Source organism: Neopelma chrysocephalum, unplaced genomic scaffold (genome assembly GCF_003984885.1).
Source record: "Neopelma chrysocephalum unplaced genomic scaffold, ASM398488v2 Primary Assembly neopelma1_194, whole genome shotgun sequence".
Classification (NCBI taxonomy): Eukaryota; Metazoa; Chordata; class Aves; order Passeriformes; family Pipridae; genus Neopelma; species Neopelma chrysocephalum.
In genome coordinates this window covers 481,899-488,871 of record NW_020897856.1, presented here as the reverse complement: position 1 = coordinate 488,871, position 6,973 = coordinate 481,899, and the positions used below count along the sequence as shown (strand labels likewise).

The 6,973-nt window shown below is 42.6% G+C and overlaps 1 long non-coding RNA gene across 1 annotated transcript; it reads left to right on the top strand.

The window, feature by feature from the left end:
• Positions 1 to 530: 530 nt before the first annotated feature.
• LOC113977000 lies at positions 531 to 5,685 on the top strand. The gene is made up of 3 exons (XR_003537243.1): positions 531 to 614; positions 5,315 to 5,381; positions 5,631 to 5,685. It is a non-coding gene; the product is annotated as an uncharacterized LOC113977000 (long non-coding RNA).
• Positions 5,686 to 6,973: the final 1,288 nt, after the last annotated feature.

Here is a 6,973-nt window from a genome sequence, read left to right as displayed (position 1 = left end):
ATAAACCACAGACTATGATTGCTATTCATAAGGTGACCCAGTATTCAAGAACAACCAGTACTTTGCTGGGCATAAAGAAAGCCTGTATCTGCCAGTGGACTCTGCAGAGCTCCTGAAGAAAAGTGACATGAAATTTAAATAATTGGATCCACTGTAATTCAGGTCTGTCAGTTGCTGGAGTGATAACATATCCTGCTTTGAGGAAAGAGAGTGATTTTTGTAAGATACAAGAAAAATGCTCTCATTCACTACTTCTCTCCACCTGCAACTTAATCTACTACCAGTTGAGATTCCTGACCTGGAACAATGGATTGGTTTCTAGATAACTGCCCCTGGTAGTAGGGGAATAGATCTGAATCTTAAGTAACTAATAACCTCCTAACACATTTAGGATGAAGTTTTGTCATTGGTGTCTTCATCCCATGTAGCTGGAAGTAGCTGAGTGCATCTCAGTGCTTGTGATACCATTCTCTTTGGGAGGCAGTCAAATGCCTGCTTCTTCATCAGTAATTTCTTCTGTGGTTTTCTCAGGGATCTGCTGGAGCACAAAAGCATCTCCACAGTGTGTTTCAGATTCATCAGCAGAATGAACAGGGCTGCATTTTCAGACAGAGGTGAGGTGCATGACTATGTAACACCAGGAAAGAGTAGGACCATTTACACCAGTTGTGAGCATTCTGGCTGTGGGATATATTGGTTAAATGATACTTGGGTTCAATAGCTGCAGTACATGATATTTAAGGTTTGGATTGGTCACATTTTTCCTGGCTTCTGTATGTTCTTGCAGTTTTAGTTTTCTGTAGCAGTTCACCCAGCTTTGGATGAAGGTCGTACAAGGGAGATGCTGATGAACTGGAGCAAGGCCATTGAAGGATGAATGAGATGGGGAGAAAACTAGAAGAGGCAGCCAAGGAAATGGGACTTGCTTAGAGGGGACTTGATACCCAGCTTCTGGCACAAGTGAAGGAGAGCCAGGCTCTTTACTGAGATGCACAGCAGAAGAATAACAGATAGTGCATATAAATTGAGGCAAAGAACCAGAAATAAAGAAAAATGTTTTTCATTTAGAGGATAATTAATCAGAAGCTCACAGTACACCAAAGACATCACTGGCCTTGGAGGTCTTCAGCTCCTATCTGGGTAATGCACTGAGGTCTGAAATCAGGTCTGATCTGAAAGAAGGAGTTTGGAGATCTCTCAAGGCTCCTTGCAAGTTCAAGGAGTTGATGAATCTGCAATAGTTTCTGTTTAAGCTTGGCTCTGTTCAGCATCACTCAGGTTTCTCTAGGACTGGGTTCAGAGTTAGAGCAGAAAGGACAGCAGAGTAACAACTGCTGCCTATTGCTGGACCTCCCAGGGCTTGAACTGTTAGGGTCAGGATGGTTTTGATGGTACAATTACATGTCTGCCAAAATAAGACAACATCTTAGGCCACGTTGTTTTAAAAATCTTGTATGGGAGATTGTCTGAGGGTCACAGATCAGAACTTTGCCTTCGTTTTACTAATGGATGACTGAAATGGCAGGATGGAAATGCCATTACCCACTGCTCAAGCAAAGTTGTCTTGTTTTTAGAATAGTAATATAAATCAAGAACTGTATATAGAACATTTAAAACCTATATATAAAATTCAGAATCAAGGTAACACACTGTGGGAGGAGCAGGGTCAGTCCAGTGAGTCACCTCAGTAGAATTTATGTGAAGCTCTCAATGGGAGTGAAGAAGCTGGCAAAGTTTGCCTGCAGCAGTTTGGACAGAAGACCTAGTCCTGACCTTCCAACTGTTTTGTGAGGAGGATTGGCTTATCCCTGGAGACCCACACTGCCAGCACCAGGCAGTGTGACATACAGAAAGCAGCTATCATTTGGGATTTAATCTTTCATTGTCTATCATCTCCATGGGTGAGAGTCTCTTTCCCACAAACTCGGGGGAACAGACTTGCAAGAGTCATCTTACAAGAACAAACCTACTAGAAAATAAGTTTCCCTTCCTGTTGATTTAAATGAGGAATGAGAAGCAGAAGGTCCTGTGTGTAGTCAGAGCTCACATCTCTTCTCCAGCACACTGTGTTATGCGCTTCCTTCATATTACCATGATGAAAGTTTGATTCTAAAATATCAGATCTAGAGGAGAGTCTGTGACCATGAGAGCTGGAGGTGACCATAGTCCACAGAAGAACTTACAGTTATGGTACCTAAATACTGCTGGAAAATTCTTAGATATGGCAGTGAATGTTTCCTGCATATGTGTGGAATACAGGGCTCAGGGATATTGCCCTGAGCGAATTCTCTGCAAAACCACTCTAGAGCATTAGTGTATGGAATCTCCTTTAAATTCCATTTCTTTCAATTTTTCAAGTAAATACAGCAAGCAAGTGCTGTGGAGCTGCATTGGTGTGTGCAGAGGGCCTGCAGTGCTCATCCCTCCTGTCAGCAAGAACATTTATTCTAAATATCCTGTTTTGTTCTTGCATCTTCCAGATGTGCTCTCCTGCCGCTCCCGGGCTCTGGAGAAACTCTGCCAGATACAAAAGGCTCCCACAGAACTTTACCCTCTGTTTTATTGCAGTGGATTAGTTAAAGCTCAGAGAACTCTTCTGGAAGAAATACTCATTTTATGTTCGACTTGGTTTTAAAAGAAAATATGAAATAGTCTCTTAGTTTGTTGTTTCTTACAGCTACAGAACAGCATCGTACGGAACACTTGTGGCAGTGTAAGAGGGAATTTGCTTTTGTGCTGTTTAAAAACCCACCAGGCACAAACTGCCACCACACTTACACACTTAATCCAGGTGTGAGGTTTGTTTGTCTGTGATGATGCTGTGTGAGTATGCATTTGTATCCAGGTGTGTGCATCTGTCTCCAGAGAAAATTAATACTTGTCCATTTATCATTTGAGTATTTCAAGCACGTAGGAGTGAGACTGATAAAAAGCTGAAATGACAAAAATAATCTACCTGCTCAGATTCAGGGTATAGATTGAGCCTCCCTGCCTGGAGAGAATTTGCTGATAGACTCTGATTTTGCTGTTATGGAAGCAGCATGTCTAGAGCAGGCTGAGGCTCTGGTGCAGTGAGCTCTGTTTCTGTCTGTAAGGAGAACACTAAGGTTTGCAATTTGGACATTTTGCTGCACTAAATTTGATGCCAAATATTGAATACAGAGGTTAAACCTACTGCCAAAACTCCTAGGGACAGCAGTATTGTCAGGGACACAGACAGGCTGGCGGCAGCCTGGTTCTGTCAAGAGCTTGCAAAGTCAATCTCCTCCTGTCTCAGTGCTCACGTGTCCGCAGGCGGTGGTGAAAACTTGTCATCTTGGAGGTTCAATGCTTCACCTGCCAATGAAATATCAATATTGCCAGAGTTTATTTACACTGATTGATGGCTTGTGTAATCATCTCAGACATTAAGATCCTCAAGTGGCTGCAGCGGGTAATAAATGCACATGTGCAGTATAAGAAAATTGATATATTCTGGTGTTTTCTTGAGAATACTGTCAGTCCCTTCCATATCTTGCTTTGCACTGGTCAGGGCTCCGTTTTTCTCAGCTGTGTGTGGGTGTTGTGCTCCCCAGTGTGGCCAGCTCTGATCTGCCAGCGTTGAGGAGCCAAGGGCTTTGTGGTGGCTCTGCACAAACCAGGTGGGTCAGGCTATACACATGGAAGTACATGGGTGAAGTTTCTCTCTGAAAGTTTCCTACAGATGGTAGAGGTCTTTCAGATAAAGCAATGACAACAAAAAGGAAGTACTTGCCCCAGGGACTAATGCATAATGGTTTCTTCCATCACTTTTTCAATACAAGGAGGAGAGGGGCTCTGGAAATCCCCTGTGGACCTTCTCATTTGGCAAAATGTTCCCTTCTCTGAATTTTTTGTCTCATCATGTGTACCCTTTCTGTTTCTTTAAGTTATGTTTTACTTTCATTACTCTGCAGATTACCATCTTCTCTCTTCCCAAATTGGAAGACTAATTTAAAAGAATGAGACATCATTAAACTCCATTGGGTCTAGAATTCTGGTCAACTAATTTTGGATTTGTAGGAAATTATCTTTTCAACTTTAACTTTCCAAGTTCAATGGCAGCGATGAGTCAAATACTTCTCACAATTCTTTTCAGATTATGTTTGTTGCCTTTCATGCAGTTCTTTTAAAGATAAGCTGGTTTAGGGTATAGGGATCTCATCCTGTGATCATAACCCAGCCCAAGATGAAGGCACTGTGCCAGCCAGCAGTTCTTTCCCTTCCAATTTCTGTAGGGCCATCACCTGAGGAGATCACACATGGGAGCACTAAGGACCACCTGTTCTGCTGGCTAAGGAGTACATGGGGATTTTTCCTATGTCCAGCAGCTAGAACAGAATTTTCCTTCCAGCTGTGTTGGTTGTGTACTAGTCCATTGTGGTTCTCATGCTGATGGTGTTATGATGGGACATAACTCCTACACAGATCAGTGCTCATGGGGGAAATTTTTAGCAGAGCACAACCCATGGTAGAATACAACTGAGTAAACAGATGCAGAAACAAGGAAGGGGGATTTGGAGTCTCAAAGCTTTGTGATCCTGGCATTAGCAATTTTAGACAATGTGTTTTGGATGTGAGTTCTCATTTGCTGCTTATTTTGGGATCAGGTTTCTGAATTCTGGCAAGCTTGATTATTTGTAATTTTTGCTTGCTAGATTCCTGATTGAGGAGAATCATGATTTGTGGTTCACCTCTGTGAACCCAGATGATTAATTTGCAGAGAAGTCTGAACATATGCAGTGTTTCCACATACTCCGTGGCTGAAATGGTTCAGTCCATAGGTAACAAGTACTTGATGACAAGAAACTGTGGCTGTGATGGGAATTGTGTCATTGCCTTTGCTGAGTGCAGGATCTCAGAACATAAAACTTCAGCTTTGTCGATCATGTGTCTGCAGAATGAAGGAAAGATGGATGTGCCACTTCAGCTGTACATGGCTTTTAGATGGAAAGTTTATCATTTTGACTGGCTGGCCTGAAATGTGTCCAGTTCATGGTGTTTCTGGGACATACTCACCACTCAGCTGAGTGGCAAGAGCAGCTTTATTTCTTAACCCTTTCAGAGCCCTGAGAGATGCCCAGCAGGAACTGGTCATTCCTTCAGGCTAACTGGTTTAACAGGGTGGCCTGGCTGCCTCAGTGGGGAAAAAAATTTCAGCAAGTGAGTTCAGTTTTCATTTTATTATTTGATTTTCTTAGCTTACTTTTTCTGTACTTGTTCCTTACTTTCATGTTCCTTGCTTTATGTGTTTCTGTTCCCTCTTTTTCTCTCTCATGTGCTGCTGTCCTTCCAGTGTTTAGGTTGGAAGCATCTGAGATCCTGTGGGTGTCTGGCAGTCAGGAAGAACACAGTGGATAAAGGTGAGTCTTCTGACACTGCTTTCCTTGGAACTCAAGAGCAATCTCCTGGAAGCTATGGACAAGTTTTTACAGAGACCTTTTTTGCCTTTTTAAGCTCTAATATTCCATTCATGCCTGCAATGTCACTTGCAGATCCATTCTTCATATTGCTCTGGTATTAGCACATTCCCAGCTGATTTTTGGGGTAGCTGAGATTGGTTTGTAGTGCTGCTAACATGTGAATAAGTGGAGTTTTCTCCTAACAAACAGGTTAGATCTCCTGGCACTGCCTCCCCACATTTATTTGAGAGTGGAGCTGTTGGAGGGCTGCAGACAAAGCCCAGCATTTCTCAGTAAACTCAAGTATCACTTGCAGAGTGAAATCTTTTCTGTAAACTGCACACCTGACTGACCTGGCTCAGAAAGACTGCTGTTCTTCTTGACTGTTCTATTAGAGGAAGCTATTTCTTGCTGGAATCAGACGAACTTAGGAGCATCTCACTTAACAGCCCTTGTTAATAGTGCAATATACAGGTAATTCCAACAACAACACACATCAGGTTTTTGCTTCAGGCCAAATGTTTAGGCTGTAGTTCTTCTGTGCATGCTGTTACATGGCAGGCTCTAATAAATGGTTATTACAGAAAACTACCTGCATAAAGCTGCTGCATAAAGTTCTGCTGAATTTTATACAGAGCAATAAGCAGAACAAGTAGATCCACTCGACCTCCTCGAGCCACCAGCAAATGTAGGGCTTGCACTTCCACAAGGCACTGATGTCTTTCTTTGTAACTCCTGTCAGGAATGTAATTTTCTTCATCACTGTACCCATTAAAAATGAGCACCTGAGGTTTCACGGAGGCTCAAGGTTCAAAGACTGAGGGGATGCAATGAAGTAAAAGGTACTAATTACAGAGGGAAGTCAGCGGGGGTTGGAGTGCTGCCAGATCACACAATATGTTTTGAATGACTGTGACTCCAGGGGTTAGTTTGTGGTGGGAAAATAAAATGAACATAAATATTCTAATAATTACTTTCCTTGTCTGTGAAATCAGATTGACAAGTCCTGTGGGGGGAAGTGACTCCTTTAACGAGCCTCTCTGAAGGTGATGACTGCTGTGCTTGTTCTGACTGGTATAAATTTGAACTTTGGGGAGTACATTGTGTCTGTCCTGGATACTTTTTATTTTCAAGATAGAAAACAGGACATAGAAGTTGTGCATTTATTTTCAGTCTAAACAAAATAAGTACATTCAGGAATACATTTCATGCCTTTGCTCAGAATCCATCTTAGTGGAACACATCATGCACGGGTAAGATGTGCAGGCTCCAACTCAACAGCAGTTGGAACCCAAGAAAAAAAAGGGAAGGGAAAGGAAAGGAAGGAAGAGAAGGAAGGGGAAGGTTTGGGAAGGGAAGGTTTGGGAAGGTTTGGGGAGGGGAGGGAGGGGAGGGAAGGGGAGGGGAGGGAGGGGAGGAGAGGAGAGGAGAAGAGAAGAGAAGAGAAAAGGAAAGGAAAGGAAAGGAAAGGAAAGGAAAGGAAAGGAAAGGAAAGGAAAGGAAAGGAAGTACATTCAGGAATACATTTCATGCCTTTGCTCAGAATCCATCTT